This window comes from Idiotropiscis lumnitzeri, chromosome 20 (genome assembly GCF_059441095.1).
Source record: "Idiotropiscis lumnitzeri isolate Australia: NSW breed Sydney's pygmy pipehorse chromosome 20, RoL_Ilum_1.0, whole genome shotgun sequence".
NCBI classification, from domain to species: Eukaryota; Metazoa; Chordata; class Actinopteri; order Syngnathiformes; family Syngnathidae; genus Idiotropiscis; species Idiotropiscis lumnitzeri.
The window spans coordinates 5,351,845-5,371,839 of NC_142410.1; the positions used below are offsets into that span (position 1 = coordinate 5,351,845).

A 19,995-nucleotide genomic window follows, 5' to 3' on the forward strand; every position below is an offset into this window, starting at 1 on the left:
ATTGAGATCCATTATCTCTTTCTGGTACAAATGTTCTACTAACAAATTATTACTGGTTGGATATTGTGATATGTGTAGCATTACCTTCACTACTAAGGTTGTCACCAATAATTTAATACAAAAAGTAGCAATAGATTACATAATTTAATTATTTAATATATTAGCTGGTAATTATTACACCCTGTCTTTCCTCGAATAGAAGTTCCACGCCACCATTGTAGGGGGGGAACATGGGGCGACAATAAAAACAAAACAAATATTCCTTGGGCAGAGTTCCCCTTCACTCCTCATCGCCATGAGCCTCAGTGCTGCAATAAGAACCTCCGGCTGTCAGCGCAGTTCTGTGCAAACAAATGGGCCCAATGATTGATGGAAAGGAAGTTGAGCGAGCAGATCGTCCTGCTGTGAAGATAGGACACCCAGTGTAGAGCAGCATGTGGCATCCAGTCAGACAAACTCGCCTGCAAACACTCCTTTTGTCGTTCCTGTGCAGTGTACACACGCAATTACTTCTTAATTAAGCATATTTATCCAGATGTGCTGCCACATATTTGTTTTTGTCTGTGTATGTATGTTGGAGACTGTGAATCGTCAGGCTAATAACGCTAATTAGCCGTGCATGCACTAAGTGGCTTTCAAATTGAATCGGCGGTAGTAGTGCGGAAGGTACTGATTCAAGTTCATGCGTTGTCAACTTGGGGTTTTTTTTTTTGCATTCCAGCATAGTATCTCAAGCACAATGTTGTCAATTGTGGCAAGAGTGAGAGGTTTAAAACACCTATAACTCACCCATTAGGGAATATAGACAAATTCTAACAGCACTGTGACCTCCAGGGGGCGCCATAAAACCAGGAAGTGGTTATCACTATTAATTCAAAAAGCCTGAAACAGTGACTAATAACAGAGTAAATTGCTACACTTGCTAGCTTGCTAAATGAAGCATGTTGCTAAATGAAGGTCCAGAAATTGTTCAGTCAACAGTCTACGGTTAGCTTACACTGGATGGGTCACCATAGATTTCGACTACAACTTTAGTGCTAGCTGCACAAGCAAATTATGCTAGCAGTCCAGCGAGATCATTAAATGTTGTGATGTCATCAGTGCTGTCAAATGAGCTTGCTAATGATGAGTTATCCTGATTTTGGACTACAACTTCAGTGCTAGCTGCTCAAGCTAACAACGTTAGCACCCCAGAAAATCACTCGTGTCCAATGAACTTAATTTCAACAAGAATTTGAGTGCTATTGAGTGCTCATTAAATATTAACTTGTCCAACCTCTCACTTTCCATGATATTTAGTGTAATTTCCCGCTGTTTTAGCATAGGTTAGGTTACTTGGGTAAAAATACAGACAAGTTGATATTAAAACCCCCACCCCATCAGAACAGTCAGGCAGACATGCTAACCACAATCCATCGTGCTGTCTATTTTTAAACATTCACGCCAAAATGAAGTTATCCCGCCTCAGCATATTCTTGAGTCCTCTGACTGAACCGTGTACCAAAGATTGGCAGGTGAGGGAGCTGCAGACATGTCATCTGTCAGGAGTCGGACGATGATGGATGGAAGGCGGGACGGGTGAGTGGAGAAAAAGACAACCGTGTGTTTAGGCAGGAGGGCACATGGATGAGAGGCGAGAGGCCGAAGTCCCTCCGCGGTGCGGGTAACTTAACCAGCAAGAACAGTTAATGCTATTTTATATAACTTTTATATTGAATATAGAAGGGCTTTTTATTGCATCAGTGCGCTATGTGCATTTAGGAACGAAACCGTTGGAGGTGGAGCAAGGGGGATTAAAAAAATAATAACAATAAAAATCATTCAAAGGTCTCAGCCAAAACCTATATTTTCATTTACAAAACAGTCAATCTTGTGCGCGATCCGCTATGCACCTTGGGTTTCATATGTGACCGGGGTTCATCCACAGTGGCTTCAGTTGCCCGCTAACAGGCGCGGCACGGCACGGCGTACTCCGCGGCTGATGGTTGACCACCGTTCTCGCTGTTGCCTCCCCCCTACAGGTTCCCAGAGGAGTTGACCCGGAGCACAGACAGGCTCGTGTACTCGTGCTGACGGAGCCAAGCTGAGGGAGAGTTGTGGAAATTTGCTAGGCTCCCCTCGAGCGCTTGAGGAAATTTGTTACCCCTTCATAACGATGCCAAAGCGGATTGTGCAGACGCACTGTAAAAATGTCAGTGAAACCCAGTAAAGAATTGACTTTTTTTTTTTTTAAATCAGAGATAAGAGGATCCCCACAGTTTTTCTTTTCTGTTCGCCAATTCTCCTCTTCTTTCACGCAATTGTTGTCAGACAATTAGGGTCTCATCATAAAACCGACTGAGGCATTTAATGCAGTGTAGCAAGACTTGGACCTGATCCGACTGTTCTCCAAATTAGCCTCTTAGTTGCTTAACACATATCAACTTTGCAAACTAACAAAATTAGCTTTAACCTGGAAACCATTGTGATAGAAACTAATTTTTCTAAATTTACCCAAAATACATCAATCATTTTATTCAGATAAATGGCAAGTATTTACTCTTGGCCCGCTTGATTGTTTATGTGTACCTGGATGAGATTTGTGAGCGTATTAATCACCCGTTTCTCATGCCAAAAGACTGAGAACATCAGTTTTATTTGCTCTTTCTGCAGCAAAAACCATGGCACCTGCTGGAAAAACAACCTCTGTTTAAATGAGCGAAAACAGTTCTTTGCAGACTTTCCTGACAGTTTATAGGCGACGAATCTATAACTGTTTTGCTCAAACATTATATTGGTGCATTTTTACATGGAAATGCAAACAAGAAAATTGTCACATACAATTGAAAGCTTGACTTTGACTTTCAGCTCTCCTCGGCTTGTATTCGGCATCATTCGATCATGAGTATCTCATCTTTAAAGACTTGTGCTTTGAATCTAGAGGGCCACAATGTGTGTAATGTAACGTTAAAGAGACAACTGTTTTTGGAGAGATGCTAGTGCGCTACCTGGCTAATCTTGCGATGCATTTGAGCCCTAACTCCCAAGCGACGCAGTACTGCAGTGGTCCCCATCCTTTATCCCGCTGCGGACCAACTTGCAACTTGCTAGCCGCGTTGTGTGACGACCGGGCTTTGTAGTGCTAGCATTACTCATTTCGCTAGCTTGTGTGTTTAATATTAGCATAAAGCCACCGAGGGAATTACGTCAACTGTGAGTTTCTTTGTTGTTTTTCAACTGTGCGGCTCAGTTCAAAGTGGCCTGCGGCCAGGTACCGGTCCGCGACCCAGTGGTTGGGGACCACTGTAGTACTATTTGCGCGCCACATTTCCCCTGCCGTCACTCTTTGTCGGCGTGCATGTGTCGACCATTCAAAATCAATTTGACTCCTGCTTTGACGTGGACATATAATTACTGACTGCTGGGAAAGATTGGTTGAAATTTCAAAAGATCACCACTTTGAAAATAAACACACTGATTTGACACTGATACTAGCTATCTAGAAAATAATCATGACAACGATAGCGCTGCCCACTTTGACAAAGACAAATAATCCCTGTAAATTCGGTAACATTGGCGTATATAACAGATGCGACTGAGACCACGTTTTGGAATTCCTGGTTCAAGTTAGCATCTGTTTTGTCATGATGAGCCTGAAGCTGAACACGACAATATAAAGTCCTTAAAAAAGCAGTGAGATGCTTCCTGACTTTATATCTCAGCAACCTTGTTTGTTCGCATTATATCACCGCCCGTTACGCTCATTACCAACTTTGGCGATTTAAATGCTCCCCAAATACGACCGTCTGCTTTCCAAAAACATACGTATTACCCTGAATGCCTCGTGTGTTCTGTTAAAAATCAAACTACATTCATCAGATCAAAAATAACATAATTGAAGTCACTTTTTCATTATTACAGACAAGCAATCAAAGTGATGTGGAGCAAGGTGCACCATGCATGTCCGGAAAATAAACTAGGAAGCGGGTAAATAAACATAACGGTGAAACCAAAGCACAATATTTTCTTAGGGTACAAACTTCATTGCTAATGGTAGAATCGATTTTAAAATTATGCTACTGGTCTACAAATCACTGAACGGTTTGTGTCATTCAAGAAATGCTGATAGAATATAAACCCAGTGGAGCTCTGAGGTCTGCCGGCTCTCTCAGTTTATGAAGCCCAGAATTCAAAGTAAACATGGTGAAGCAGCATTTAGCTGTTATGCTGCAGACAAATGGAATACGATGCCAATAGAAGTGAAGTCAGCTTCAAGTGTAAATGCGTTTAAATCCAGGTTAAAAAGGTTGCTTTTATTTTCTCAAATCTTTGATTCAGGTCCTCTAAACAGAGACCTACTCTTAGTTTTTTTACTTTTAAATGCATTTTAAATTTTATGTTATGTGTTAAAATGTATTTATATATATTTCTTATAAGATATAGCACTTTTGGTAACGTCCGTAGTACTGACGTCAAAACACCTTGGCGAGGCAATTAGCATGTCTTTATTAGCATCATTTTCTTTCCAAGGGCCATTACTCACTGGATACATTCCATAGTTTGGATGAGTGCTTAAGGCCACACAGCAGCAGCGAAATAATTAGCAATATTTTGACAGCAGTACATACTGTAACTGGCGAAGTGCATCGCCATTCATCCTGTCAAGCGAGTCAGACAAGACTGATGGAGCGCTGGCGGTGTGGACGGACAGGCTCCGGGGGGAAGGAAGGAAAGCAAGATGGACGGCTGGCACCGGGAGAGGGGCTCAGTGTTGAGGAGGAAGGTGTGCGAACTGGCAGTGGACGGGCCGATGGAAAGAACGCGTGGAGGCATCTGTGCAAGGTGTACGGAGGGTTCGTTAAGGAGAGTATAATAGCGCGCTGGTTGATGGGGATGGTTCTCCACAAGTCACCCTTGCTCCAATGATAACTTGTGGCTTTTAAAGTGTTCCTCGGAGCCACAAAGAGGTCTAAGAAATGGCCGACACTTGGGCCGAGGCGCTGCGCTCCATCACAAACAGAGACCTGAAACCGTTACTCTTCAAGTAGGAAATGTCTCTTAAGCCAAATAGCGCCCAGTTTACTCTGGCACCACGCTGCAAACCAAGACTTTTATATGCATAGCTTAGCGTCGCTTTTTCATGAGGGAGAAGATGATGGACGAGGTGGCGGTGTGAGGAACACCCCGAGTGTGACTTGTTTTACTAATTTGTCGGTTAAAAAGAGGGTGTATACTGGCACGTTTGCTCTCTATCAAACAGTTGTTTTGATTCAAAGCCAGGTTTAGGCTTGATTGAGGAAATTTACAAAAGTAAAGCAATCCATGGAATCACATTTATTACACATAAACTTATACCACAAACTTGCGCCCTTAAATGTAAAACATGATTTTATTTATTTATTTATTTATTTATTTTTGGCAAAGTCATTCTATGGACCTGTCATTCAAAACAAATCAAGTTGTGCAGACTTGACTGAGCGATGACCATTTTACACACAACTTAAATTCACCGGATGTTTGAATAAAATGCTAAAACAAAAACATTTAACATAAATCAAACAATGTGTTAAATATCACACACAAACTACTGGTAACTCAAGCACACATGACGATTAATATTTTTATAACTAAAATTAATAAACATGAAGTTAATTAAATGCATTGCACCATGCAAAGTTATATTTATATATATATATATATATATATATATATATATATATATATATATATTTATTTATTTTTATTTTATTTTTTTTTAATTAATCGGTAAAATGTCAGTTAGGCCCTAATTTATAAATTAATTACATAAAATTTCTAAATTAAGTCCCACCCCAAAATATATAAGCAGAATTCAAATTTTCTCAAAACACCTCCAGTTTGAATTATTTTTGTCTCGCCGTCATGTTAATGTTTGATTTAGTGGGGAAAAAAAAGTTTAAAGCCGCTCGGGCAAGGCTGCGTCTAGTCGAGCACTCCTCCTCCTCCTCCTCACTCCCTCCCTCACCTGCCTTCACCCCTCTGCCCTGCCTGACCTAATCCATCCTAAGTGTTTACAGACCACTCGGCTGCTCAAAGGGCTTCAGCTGGTGTTCCTCAAACAAACACCATCGAAAACAGATGAGCGGCCATCAGGGAAGAGCAAAACTTGGGATACTAAGTTACATGTAGAAACAAGCAATGGACTCTTGAATGGCAAAATATTTGGTTGTCGTATTTAGATTTAGTCGATCCATGAGTGGGCAAGCGTGGTGGACTGGTGGTTAGCAGGGAAAGGTCAGCGGAGTGAGATCGGGTGTGTCGTATTGCAGCGATGTATATTTTTCATTCAGAGCCTCAGCAGCAAGAAGGGAGGAAACTGGTTCTAGTTGGTGGGATGGCATGACGAGGGCCAAAAGTGGATTTGGGAAACAGTCAAGGCCAAGTTTAGGTATTTACTCTTGCCGTAGGAATTCTCTCTGTTCCTTGGAAGCATTTGTGTCATCACGACATTCAATAGTATTTTGGAGAATGTCGCCCACAGTGCAGACGGGTTCTCATGAGAAACACCATTTGAGGCAAAATTCGTCCGCCAACAAAGTAGGAACACACTTTTTTTACACGAATAGAATTAGTGAACAAGCCTCATTGTGAGCTTGTTTTAAAAAGACGATCACATGCAAAAGACCCCCCCACACACACACACACGTCATAAGGGGGTGAGTGTTTATCATGCTCCCATCGAAGTCAACTCTCCCCCTAACCTCCGTCTGATAAGACGATCAGTTTTCACGTGGCCTCTCGCCATGCGTCTTCTGGGCTCCATGATGATCACGGCGCTGGACGCCGAATCTCGAGGCTCGCTTTAATCAGCTGACAGTTTCGGGTGGAAGGCAAGCCTGCCAAGTTCAGCGGTGTGTAATTTATGACGTGTCCGAAATAAATATGATAGTCTTGCTTAAAACATTTTTTAGACCATCATGAAATCCTAAATTACCAATGTTGGTAATTACCAAAACGGTAGAAATTATGTTCCTACTAAAAATAATAACACAAATTTAAATGTCAAATTAGTTATTAATTTGTATTCCTGAAAAAAATAAATCCATTTGAATAAACATTCATTGCGAAAACGTCAATATCATGAAAGACGAGCTACAATAAACACCGTGTGGCATCCTTGAAAGTATTATCCCATGACGTCAAGTCATGTTTCAAGGAACCAAACCTCTTGTGGCTATTTTCTTCTTTCTCTGTGGACTTTTTCTCAGGTTCTCTGTGAAAGCCGCCCAATGAGATGGAACGCGGGACCCCTCCCCCAGGGGAGGGTGCAAAAAAAAAAAAATTAGATTTACAGAAGATCTGACGCTGAAATGTTTGGTAAAATTCAAGTCACGAAAAGATTTGCGCTCAAGTGCGGAGATCAAAAGTGAAAGTCGTCCTCAAAGACTTAACATCTGTTGCATATGACATCCGAAGATATACGACAAATGTTCGCTAGCATGTCTCACTCTTAATTCCCGGGCTACCTGTCATGACCCGAAGCGACAGTTGTTTTGTCCGAAGCCTCGCACGGATCATCGCGGCGGTAACATTGTTTTTCTTTCTGTCTGTGGTGGGACGGCACACTGGAAGCGGGGAGGGGGGTGGGGGGGGGGGGGTCGAGAGCTTCATCACTGTTGACTTTCTCCATGCTTGGACTGTACTAAAGCTGTGTGTGGCCCGGACCCCCACGGAGAGCGGCGCTGGAACAACTGTCAGCGGCGAGGACAACGGCGCGTTGGCCTCCCGCCGCCTCAACAGGTTCCGCACCATTATCTGTTGTCTTGCTAAGCACCGTACCTCATGTGTGAACGGTCCAATATAAGAAGAAAAAGAAAAAAGCAGTTTGGTGTCGATATGATTGTTGCAGATGTTCCTGCTGGAGTGCGTTGAGTTGCATTTTTAACTTGCGATGAATCGTTTTGTAAAAGTTTGATAACCAGAGTGAGCCATTTATAAGACATGCGCAAGGTTTTCCAAACGAGAGCTTTGCTCGGTTCCATTTAACACATCTGAGATAACATAAGGATGCTCTTTATTTTCCATCTTGTAAAGCTGCAAATGTATGTAAGGAGGCGTTTTCAGCAAAAATGCATCATGGTTTCCCGTTTGTTCATGATGTCGTCAAGGAGATGTTCCATAATAGGATCTTGTTGTTAACTAATGCAGCATTCCAGACGGCTGGGGAATAGGAAATATCCCACATGGAGCTTAGGAGGTCCAGGTTTAAAGTGTTCCAGTGGAAAGTAAACAAAAAAACACGGCTGTCACCGTTGATATGTGCGTAGATTGGATCTGCATTCCGATTGAGATGCTAAAAATGAGTATGTTGACATCAGAGCAACCCAGCAAACTTTCGGTCATCCTACAGAATAATTTCACACAGTGGAAAATGAAATGTTTTCTCAAAATTATCCTTAAAATAAAAAAATGCCTTTGAATTGGACAAAATGTTTGATTCAGACTACAGTGTGATGTGGTGGCGGTGTGATTTCAGAGCGACAAAAGCAAGACATTTTAGTGGCGTTGAGCTTTGGGACAATTATCATACCATGACGTGGTAAAAACGGCACAATGAACAAAATCTCAAATCTGTTGCTATACAAGGTTGGTGGAAACTTAAAATTTGTAACTTTCAAAATGTCACATAGGCTTCACTTGTATCGCGTCTCGTCCTTATCATTAAAAGTTAAGACAGGACTTTCAAACTGGCACCTGGCTACTACATGTTTGGTTGCCTAGCAACCATGGTGCGCTAGGCGACATTCGTCCTTACTGCAATTGCAGCAAAAACTGACAGCTTTCAAATATTTCGAGAAGCGTCTTAAAAACTTGTCATCAAGCTAAGTTGTCGTATGGTTAATTTACACAACCGGTAAATAATATCTCACCTATTTCAGGCTACTCAGACGTTCCTCCACACCCGTTCAGCAAACAAGTTCCGATTGACTAAATTTAACAGCGCAAAACAAATAGTGGCGCCGCTAGCGCAGATGGTGGTCTCCCTCGTTCAACTTATGCAAACCATTCTGGATGGTCATCATAAAACAGATAAATGTTTACTGTCGAGCGATGACATCACAAGAATGAAGGTCTGTGCAAATATACAGGTGCTCCATCATCCTTGGCACCCTTCACTTCCTCCAGTCCATATTCTTGTCGTAAAACAATCTTTAACTCCAGATTCCCGTGTTCACGTTGGCTCTTTCATTTATTTTGACGGCCGCTGAAAATATAAACTTTTACTTAGCCCTCTGTTGTCAGAGTGTAACTTTTTTTTTTCCTCCCGTTTACATGGTCATGCAAGTGTGTGTTTTTGACGTGTGTGGGGAGTTTTTGAGTGGATTTATGTTTCTGATTAATGGCTATTCTGTACTTAGTCATTTATTTAAAAGGATTGCACATGTTATTTATAGATCGGCGTGTCGCATTTGTCATCACTTTGGTCGCATTCAAATTCTGTGTTTGGATAAGTACATGAAATCTGAACATGGCCCAAACGTAACAGCTGGTGATTTTTGAGGAATTTTTTAAACTTGCTATTTTAAAGATTTTGTGTTATTCACAAGACAGTTGATAATTTAATTTGGTTTGGCCATTATATATATATATATATATATATATATATATATATATATATATATATATATATATATATATATATATATATATATATATATATATATATATATATATATATATATATATATATATATATATATATATATATATATATATATATATATATATATATATATATATATATATATATTTCTTTTTCTTTTTTTTTTTTTTTTTTTAGTTATTTTGATTTTTTAATTTTTATTTTATTTTTTTTGGGGGGGGGATTTTTTTCCCTCTCCAAATAAGAATTAGAATTAGTGGTGGTGTTGAGTGTTTCTTAGTTAACAGTTAGCTTTGCTTATTCTTTTTCCTCGACTCCCACTCTTTCTTTTTCCTTATTTTCCAGCAGTCTACATTCCCTGTGGCACTTTGCTGCCTCTCACAGGTCAGTTTTGGTACTCCTACCTGGTTTGGGGAAGAGACCGTAATGTGTGCAGTATGACCACACAACCGCCATTTTTTTTCCTCTCGTGTGAGGTCTCTCACGTTTTTTAAAAATTGGTCGTGTCCCACTTCAAGACATGGGATCCTAATGTGGCCCCCATTCTACGTTTGGGAGAATGTACCAGTCAAGGATTGGGTTTAATACGTTCCCTTTTTTTAAATGAATGATATTGCCCTGCATTGAAAAGTGTCTTTCCTAAATTTCCTGCTCCAGCGACAGACGCATTAGGTAGAAGTCAAAAGGGGCTCAGAGCAGGAAATTCTGCAGCATTTTTTTTTTTTTAACTGTGTACATAATCTTTTCTGCTGAAGTTTCATTTTCCTCTGAATCTCATTGCTGTCACACCCGCTTCTCGCACAAGACTGACATCCTCCCTCGTTAGACATTCAGCAGCCGCAGGGTAACCTGAGCCCCTCGCGCACACACACATTTAATCAGAGCGACCCACTTGCCATCACACTGCTATCACAACCTGTCTACATCTCCTCCCATGTGCCTGCGTCGTGTGTCTATGTGGACGCGTGCAACTCAGCTGCAGCCGACACTCAGGACTGGACCAGAAACTAATATCGCGCCCATTGGAAACACATGTGCAAGTCTAACAAAAGCAGGCATGTTCCCTGTGCCATGTATGCCAGCAGTCACTTCGTCTCCATGCTGTCTCACTTTTAGGTCATGTGTCCTTCCGCCAATTCTTAGTAGCAGTCTGCTTTATTTTGTGTTATCTAAATGTTGTTACAATCCAAAGAGGCATGATTGCTTTTGCAATAAACTTGTTGATTAAATCTTAAACAAGCTTTAAAATATGAGGAGAGAAAAAAATCGGGCTAAACTGTAGTCTCAAATGAGGCAGTAAGTACAATTACAGTATAATTGTAGTTCTGTACTTTTTAACCCACTTGTTGGAAGTAGTCCTCCCCCACTTAATAGCGATTTATATATATATATATATATATATATATATATATATATATTTATTTATTTATTTATTTTATTTTTATTTTTTTTAAGCAAATCAACAATTATTTTTTATGGACTTGGTCAGTATAGTTGCTTACTTGAGGAGCAGAGCCCGATAATAAATGCCGGGAGAACACATCTGAACACACTCAGACCACACTCGCGCAGCTGCTGTCTGCCACAGCTCGCATCCAGGCACTCGCACGCAGGCTTGCCAACGTCACACGGCACCCTGCCAGGCCCCTCAAAAGACATTCGATACATACATTATTTTTGATACATGTTATGCTTCCAATTTGTGTGTGCTCAAATGTGTTTAAAGTGCGTGGGAGGGGTAAAAAAAAAAATACAAATTAAAAAATGTGAGTTTACTGCATTGCCAATATTTTCCAGTCATGACAACAAAATAAATGATCATTTTGGCAAGCCATGTTATGTCAAAACTGAACGGGCAAAAATTAGATCAGACCAGCGCTGATATATTTAAGTGATATTGAGATCATTTTTTTTCAAGCCTGAATTATTGTGCAGCAATGACAAAGCAAAAAAAAGCCGAGGTAAGCGATTGGTCTGACGGCAAAACATTGCACCTTCTTAAAGTGCAAAATTACCGCCGTGGTCGCAGCTGGCTACCGCTTTTAGTTTTTGGCCTTGACGAGTCTGTGGCTAAGCTTCACTCAGCTGCACGGACAGCTTTTTGCAGCCGCAGAGTTTTAAAGTACACCTAACGGAAGCCCGCTCCATTCTTTGTGGCCGCCGACCTTTCATTTCCCGCCGATTTGAATGACTAAATAATTCGCCGCGCGTTGCTGACGTTCTACTTCTCTCAAGTGGCGATTTAATCAGCAGTCCTTCAAGTCGTAGGAAGTAATCAGGTCGGGTGTGGAGCTTTTTGAAAAGCGGTGTGTTATGACAATCTGTTTGGGTGCTTTGTCAAAAGCCTTCTTTTGTCACCACCGCGACTTGGAGAGCTAATAGGTGGTGAAAAAGGCTGCTTGGAGACACAGATGAGGCAGATGATTATGCGAACGCATGCGAGGGGTTCTGAGCATTAGCATGCACGCTAGCCAGAGTCTCCTCCCATGAGGGAAACCGGAGAACGCCTCTGGTGTCTCAATGGACATCCTCCGCTGAGCTTGGCATATCCTCGTTTCGGCTGAGCTGCTGAAAGTTGTGTCTGTGTATTTGTGTGTGTGTCGGGGAAGGGGCTCGGACTGTGCGTATGCGTAGCTGTTGAAAGATTTGTTATTTGTGACGGATAATTTTAAACGGCATTTGTCAACCCTAATATGCAGAACTGTCCGGTGATGGACACGATTGAAGTTTTCTCTGCTCACTTGGAGTTTATTTAACACAAGTGCACTTTCCTCTGCAACTGTCATATTTTTAGAGAGTCAAACACAGAAGCGTGAATAACTTTATTGTACACGAGTAAATAGTGGTAGCATCGTTCAATGAACATGGTGGGATTATTACTTATGCCTAATACCAGGGGTGGGCGACCTTTTTGATTGGTGGGCCATAATGGGTTCTAAAATTTGACAAAGGGGCCAGACACGACGCAGATGGATGGAGTTTTTTGGGCACCTGACCTCGTTGGAGGAAAAATAAATGCATTTAATTTTAATTGAAAATGAACAAAAGCATTACAACAAAAAGCATTATCTGTGTTTGACACACCGGAGTATTTAGAAAATAAAACATTAACAAGGTTTATTCATTACATTTTTTTTCAAGTTTGGCAGGCCGGATTATAACGTTTAACGGGCCGCATGTGGCCCCCGGGCCGTAGTTTGCCCACGCCTGCCTGATACAGTCAAGCGTGAAGCCATTTAAAACATCAGCGTAGCTCATCAGCCCTTAATTAGTTCAGTGAGCATTTAAAGGGGAAGTCAAGTCAAAATTCTTCTTAACAAAAAATGTTCTATACACCTGAACTAGTCTAGACATTGCATTCTGATTAATATTGTGTTTGTGGAATATGAGTTAAGCAGTAAAATCCTCCCGTTTTTAGCAATCTCACTGGGCAGCCATTTTGCCACTCTCAGTTGACTATTGCTCAGGGCTCAGATAAAAACCAATCGTGACTCGGCTTCAGAAAACAGGTGAGCCGTGATTCGTCGTTACCAGACCACTGAGTAACAATGGTGTCATTTTCAGTTGGCAAAATGGCCGCCCCCTGACATGGCTAAAAATGGGCGAATTTTACTGCTTAACTCATATTCTACATCGAGAGAGAGCGCTTATTGGTTTTGTACCAAAGCTGTCGAAGAAAATAGTCCAATACTCATATCAGGGATCGTCGCCACATTTCTACTTGACTCTGATATTATTTTAGAGAGGGAACTGCTCATGTTTCAAGTTGAACAGGAAACTGCCGGCGCGTGTTCGTGTCTGTGAAACCTGTGCGGTTGTCATACCCTGCATCCCATCATTCAACAGGCCGGGCTGACTGCCCCGCTTTGCCCCTCTTCCCCCACACTCTCGTTTCTCGTCCATTCCAAAAAAACACAGCGCAAGCAAATTTTCTCTCTTTGCAATATTAGGTGAAGTTGAGATCAATCAGGGTTTCTTAGCCTGACATCGCGGTAGCACACGCGATTGCTACTTAATTCACCCATCGGTGGCTGTTTAATATATGATTGACAGGAAACGAGCACTAATTACTGTGTTATTACACTGACTCACTACACTACACTGTTATTACCGTTTGAAATGATAAAACCTTCTATTTTGTTCCACTGCAAACAAGTCTGCTCCAGCCATTTTTTTTTAATCTTTGCCAAGAAGTTATCACATTAGGAGCCATTATGCAGAAGCTATTTCTACAGAACTTTGTGGCGGAATTGGACAAGGGCCAGGGTAACTACCGCATTTTGATCTACACGAAATGGGATAAATATGTCCGTAAATATGAGACTCATTGTCCACACCTGTTTGTACTGGAAGAAATTGTTGCAGCGGCGCTCATGTAGGGAGGCATCAAAATGACTTCAGAAGCATTTTGCCGACTATGCCTTTGCTTTGTCGTGCTAATTAATAACATTAAGCACTAATCTATCCAAATCTCGTAATGCTGTCTGGAGAGTAGGTTGTCTAAATTTAATGAGGCCAAACATTGACGTTGTCACAGATCCCGCGAACGTTACTTTTACAAAAGGTTACCGTTGAATTGCTTTGGACCGACTCCCGAACGCTTCTCACTGTAAATATTGAAGGGGAAAATGTGAAGCGAAGAAAGCAGAACACACGCTTTTAATACCCCGCTTGATGAGTTTACAAGCTTCAGTGGCAGACCAAACAGCAATTTGTACCAACATAATTGCTGTGGCAATTTATGAGCCTGCGCGTGGATATGAATTGCATTGTGCTCCATATTTCTGTCAAAAACAAATAATCAGACTTAAGTGGATGCACAAAATGGAAACGCAAAGCTTTTTGGTGATGTTTCGTGATTCTTGGTTCAATATATTATTTGTGAAACTATTAAGTTGTGGATTAGCTCAAATAAATCCTGCCAAGAAAAAGATTTAAACAACCTTATTTTTAGCATGGGATTTTGTATTTTGATTTTCACTCCTTAGAATACGAACCTTAAACTGATCCCGTGTGTAACCGGTGTACAGAAATGAGGTGCTCTTGAAGACTATCACCTCCCATTTAAATTGCAAGCGAACCAAACGCTAGCAAAGATGACGTCAAGTCTGAAATATAATCTATTTTCTTTTTATTTCTCCTTTTGGGGTGAGTAAATATTAGCGCGACTTCGTATGTCATCCATAACATAACACGGCGAAGGTTAACGGAATATAAACACAAGGTCAGGGTACAATGTTGACGGTCATATTATATATTTTGCCTCGTGGTAAGTGACATATTCTCCAAACGGGGCGATTATAAGAACGGATGTCTATTTCTATTTTTCTTGGATGGACACGCAGACACATCCCTTGCCGTTACAGCTCAGCATGCTTGCAGAGGAAAGGTGGCTATATTATCCCAGCGTTGCCATTTTTAAGCTATGGACAACATTCCGCGCTCCGGTGGGACAAGCGTGTGATAGACAGGCACTTTACTGTACCTGAGCCAGGCACTGGCAGCCGAGAACAGGCGGGGGAGGGGGGGGGGAATCAATACTTGGACCGAACTTTCTAAATAAACACACGCACTCTACGGACATTGTTGGCAGTGGGAGGCGGCGACCTGTCCCTATTGATGGAATCGAACACCGGAGCGCTTGCTGAGCGCTGGATCCCATCGAGGTGCTGGCTACTGGCAAAAAATGGGATGTGAATAGTCGGCTGTGTTGTGTTTATTTAAGGTAAGCGAAGAACGGGCGAGAAATTGAGGAGAATGGCCTTACGTTTGGCAGCGGAGCTGCTTTTCCCCTCAGCGAGTGTTTTCATGGCTTGTTGATGATGTTAAATCTGCCTGAACCTCCACGAGGGCGACGCCTGGTTGCGAGAAATCTGATTAAAGTCGTCGGAGCTTCAGCGGTGTAGTCTGAATGAGGACATAAAGCCAATTGTTGGGGACAAAACCGCGATCATGGATTTTGGAAGTGGAAGCCCAATGTTGAAATTTCATCAAGCCGAGCTCCAAGGTCGGGCTGCGTGGCCGAAATCGACAAACTCTCGCCGCCATGCCGAGCTGCATCTGTGGCCAGGTCGAATTATTAGCATTCGCCCCGCGACAGCTGCATGAATGGCGGGCGACTGGGACGCGGCGCTCCATGTCTGGCCCGTGAGGAGCCAATGTTTTCTTTTGAAAACATTTTTATGTTGACTTCCTCTTTAAAGACCTCATCACATGCTAACAAAAGTGTAGGCAATGGAAGGAGCCAAACGCTTGACAAGGCACCTTCTGCAACTCTGAAATTCTTAATTTCATCCATGGCAGCTACCACCTCAATTCTTTGAACGAAATCTTCCCAAATTCTGATAAAACCTCCACTGAGTGAATCCATGCTTTTAACTTTTTGGTGCTGCCTTTGTTTACAAGCTTGCCCTTTCCAAACCGCAGCTGCTACTGTATGACGAGCGACTGTAGCTGAGCTGGCCCAGGTGGTGCTGACTAGTTTGGAGAAGACCTTGCACTCTCCTTACAGCTGGCTGCATGAGCGCACGTGCACGTGCACGTGCACGCCTGCACAGCTGGTCCCTCCAGCGGCTCAGCATCAGCAGCTGCCATTCTTGACTGCTAGCTGAAACACCTGGAGGCACGCGCCCTGTCAAGGTGATCAGACCCACTCTGGAATAAAATAACACATCCACAACCCAGTTCAAAGAGGCCCGCTGCTAAATGTGCACTTTGATTATATTTCTCATTTAGAGAAGAACCAGGAAAAGATGTTAGGGCTTAATGCAATGTGGTTACAATGGAAATGTGGACCTTGAATTATTTTTGGGACGCAACTTGACAGATGAAAAAGTGACACGATGTGCAATTTGTCACCTAGATATAAAAAAAAAAAAAAAAATTTTAATTAAAAATGTCTACACCTCCCCCGTTCAAATGCTGGAATTTGTGGCAAGACTTTTTAGGCTGTATTAAATTTCTTCAACTCATTCCTAAAACTTTATTCCATCCCACTCCCAATCCAAGCCTAGGCCCCCCGAAGAAGTCTTACCTCCAAACGAGCCAATCAGCTCCAGCGCAGCGGGAGAGGTCGCGTGGCCGGCAGCGTGTCTGCGCCAACCGCAACCACCTCGCTGCTTATGAACGCCTTCTTTCACCGCCATTCACACAATATTCATGTTGCAGGGCGACTCCCCCCACCAGCAAAAACAAGGCCCGTTTTAAGAGAAAACAATCCGCCCCTCCCCCCCCCTCGCAGATTCCTGCTAATTTGCCAGCGCCAGAGAGGAGCAGAATGAGTGATGGATGCCTGCCCGTCTAGCTGCATTTCCTGCTGTATTTCTTTAAGTGCGTCAATTAACTGTTGCGTTCGCTGTGTGTGCCAGCGAGTCCATCTAGTGAACACCTCGGAAGCGTTCCAATTCTGTTGGGTCAGTCTTCCAGCTTCTTTATCAGCGCATCCCATCTGTTCATATTTCCCGATCCAAATCAAAGCATGCTTTGTGTTAATAAAAATCGAGTGTGTAACGTCGTGTTCGTTAATAGTTACAGTAGCCGAACTGTCTGAGCCATTAGCAGGTGGGTCTCGTCTTTAACACTTTGGACGTGTGTGTTTGTTTGCATGTGAACTTGAGGCGTTAGGTGATGCGAGACGGGAGAAATGGAGGCTTGGTGCATCTTGTGCTCATAGGCGTAGGATACTGGTCGGTTTTTTTTTCACGATCACTGTTTGAATGCAGCATTTCATGACGTGGATAAATGAAGAAAAATACTTAATTTGTGATGAATAAATAATTTGGGGACCTATTAAGTGGAATTATGTCCTGCGGCAGACTTGTTGAGCTCTTTCGTTTTGGAAAGAGAGGCAAATTCACTTCCAATGCGAAGCACAGAGGAATCAAATAGTTTACCAATATTAATAATAAAAAAATAATAATAATAAAAAAAATGCATCGACAAATTTTGAACACATTAATAGAAGACTTGAAAAATTGTAAATGTAAATTAAAGAAATAAAAGTAGATTTCTAAAATGTTTTGAAGACCTTGCATTTAAGAATCTTTAATTTTTAAATCAATTCTTCAGCTGACTAAGAGCGAGTGTAAAGCTTTTAGGGCCGGAGTAATATGTTGTGATCTCTTTTGATGCTTTTGATTTTGGTTTAAAAAATCAAGTCTACTGGAGATAAAAGCGCGGCTAAGTCTCTCTCCTTGGAGCGCACAATCCTTCAGTCTAGCAACCTACCGGGATTTTGCCCGAATTTCCAATTCATCAATTCTCATGCGTAAGCACCATCTTGCGGAAAATACCCATAATGACCTTCAATAAACAAGTCAAGAACATTGAAGTGCTGCTGTGAGTTATCTCAGTGTGACGACGTTTGCTTTTCAACAGTGAGGCGTATTTACTGAAGTGGCACCCCTTCAATGTTCTGCTTTTGACAGTTTGGAAAAATGACTGTACTTTTCTGTTCCTGGACGAATTCCAAACTGTTAGCTTGGAGTCCAATAATTAGTCCTATGGGTTCCATTAGTGTAGATTTGTATCATAGGGGACAAAAAAACGGACTTTTACCGTACCTCTCGTATTATGACCGACTGAAATGAACTTCGTCGCGTTCTAAGATCCGCGTCAATTTGTTCCATGTCATTTTGTACTCTTTATTTTTGACTCAAGAATACGCATACAGGTAATGAAGGGGTCAGGGAATGCTGAGCAGACAATCAAAAAAAGGCAAACGGTGCGATCAAAGATTCCTCTTCCAAAGTTAACGTCTTTAATTACTCCTCTGCCAGTTACTTCTGTTAACTCCCCCGCTTTATTCCTCTCCACTTTTCTCTCCCCTCTTCTGCCGTCAGCTGGCATCGAGTAGAAGGCTTCTTTGACTCTTGTCAAGGGAGGAAGGGTGAGGAGGTGGAGGGGCGGGGGAGGTAGACGTGGGTTCTTGGAGTCTGATAGTCTGGCTGGTTCATGCCGTTTTTTCCTCCGGGGTTTAAATCAGTCACAGAGGCGAGGTGAGAGAGGAGATTTTTGACGGCACATCTCCACCATGTGGACTCCGAACAGGGAGGCCACTGAAAGCAACTTTTGCTGCAGGTACAAATTTAATTACTTTAATTTCGCATCACTCAGATCAATCATTGTTGTGCAGCAAATGTTGATTTGAGGATCCGAATTAAAAAAAAAAAAAAATGGAATGAATTCAAGGATATTATTTGTGCCTGTATGACTGAAAAGACGTTTTGAAAAGCAAAAGACACCGCGGCTGTCATCGCCATATTATTCAAAAAGGATGTAGTGATTTGAAAAGTTCATGTTGGAGATGCCCCGGCAACTTTTAAATCAGAATCAGGTGGCGAACGTATGATAGAAACAGGGCATCACTCCAATCTACACACACTCACACACTCACACACTCACACGTATTCATTCATTCAGTCCATTCATCAGTATTGTTGAGCGCCACGCACACACCTCCTGCCCCCCGCCCCGCCCCCCCCCCTCCGGTAGCTGTGGACCCCCATCCTGACACCTAATCCAGAGCCTCGCTACCATAACATTTTCACAAGGGTCGCCTGCCGCTTAATAACAGAGCCACATGCATCCGTGAACTGCTCCTTTATAAGAGGAACGACACACACAATTAATGTTCGTTGGCGATCGCCTGCCACCACTTTTTTTTTTTTTTTTTTTTCTGTGTTTGGACAAGAGTTCAACATAATCCTCTGATAGTGTGTATCTTTAAGGGAGGGGGTGAGGTTGTGCGTGTGCATGCTATGTAAATGAAAAGATCTAGATTGATTTTTTTTTTCTTCATATAACTGCTAAGGATTTTTGTTTATTCCAAGTAAATTGGGAAAAATTTTAAATATTCTGCATAAATACAATAATTGGTGGTCTTAAATTCTAGCCGGATTTATTTTTGGGAATATTAAAATGGATTTGCTATTGAATAGAATTTGGACAACTTGAGGTTTGGTTTTTTTGGGGTTTTTTTTTCTTTTTTCAATATTACTTATTGCAAATATCCATTTACAACTCAGTCATGTACCACCTTGTCTAGACTTGACTTCCGATCATCGCAATGTTATTATAATTGAACGCTATTCTATAAAATTAATGATGGACATTCCATATGTTTTCTTGCTATGGCCTTTAATTGATTGCTAAAAATCCATTTATAATTAAAAAGTGTGAGTTCTCTTAATGTCTTTGTGGTTTTGCTCAAATGTGAACGACAAACATGCATATGAGTCAGCCCTTTTTTTTTTTTTTTTTTTTTTAAACTAGCAGCTTTACTGTTTTCCTGCTGGGGTTCATGTTAATTTAAAATAACTAATATAGCCCATAAAAGCCAGCAGCAGCAGCCTGTTCAAGTTTACACAAATAAT

General features: G+C 41.7%; 1 long non-coding RNA gene across 1 annotated transcript in view; it reads left to right on the forward strand.

Moving 5' to 3' along the window:
• The window catches only part of LOC148317243 (uncharacterized), a 103,497-nt gene extending 101,139 nt beyond the window's left edge, over nucleotides 1-2,358 (forward strand). The window contains exon 4 of the long non-coding RNA XR_015840089.1: nucleotides 2,022-2,358. This is a non-coding gene — a long non-coding RNA (uncharacterized LOC148317243). The remainder of the gene's footprint in view (nucleotides 1-2,021) is intronic.
• The last annotated feature ends 17,637 nt before the right edge of the window (nucleotides 2,359-19,995 follow it).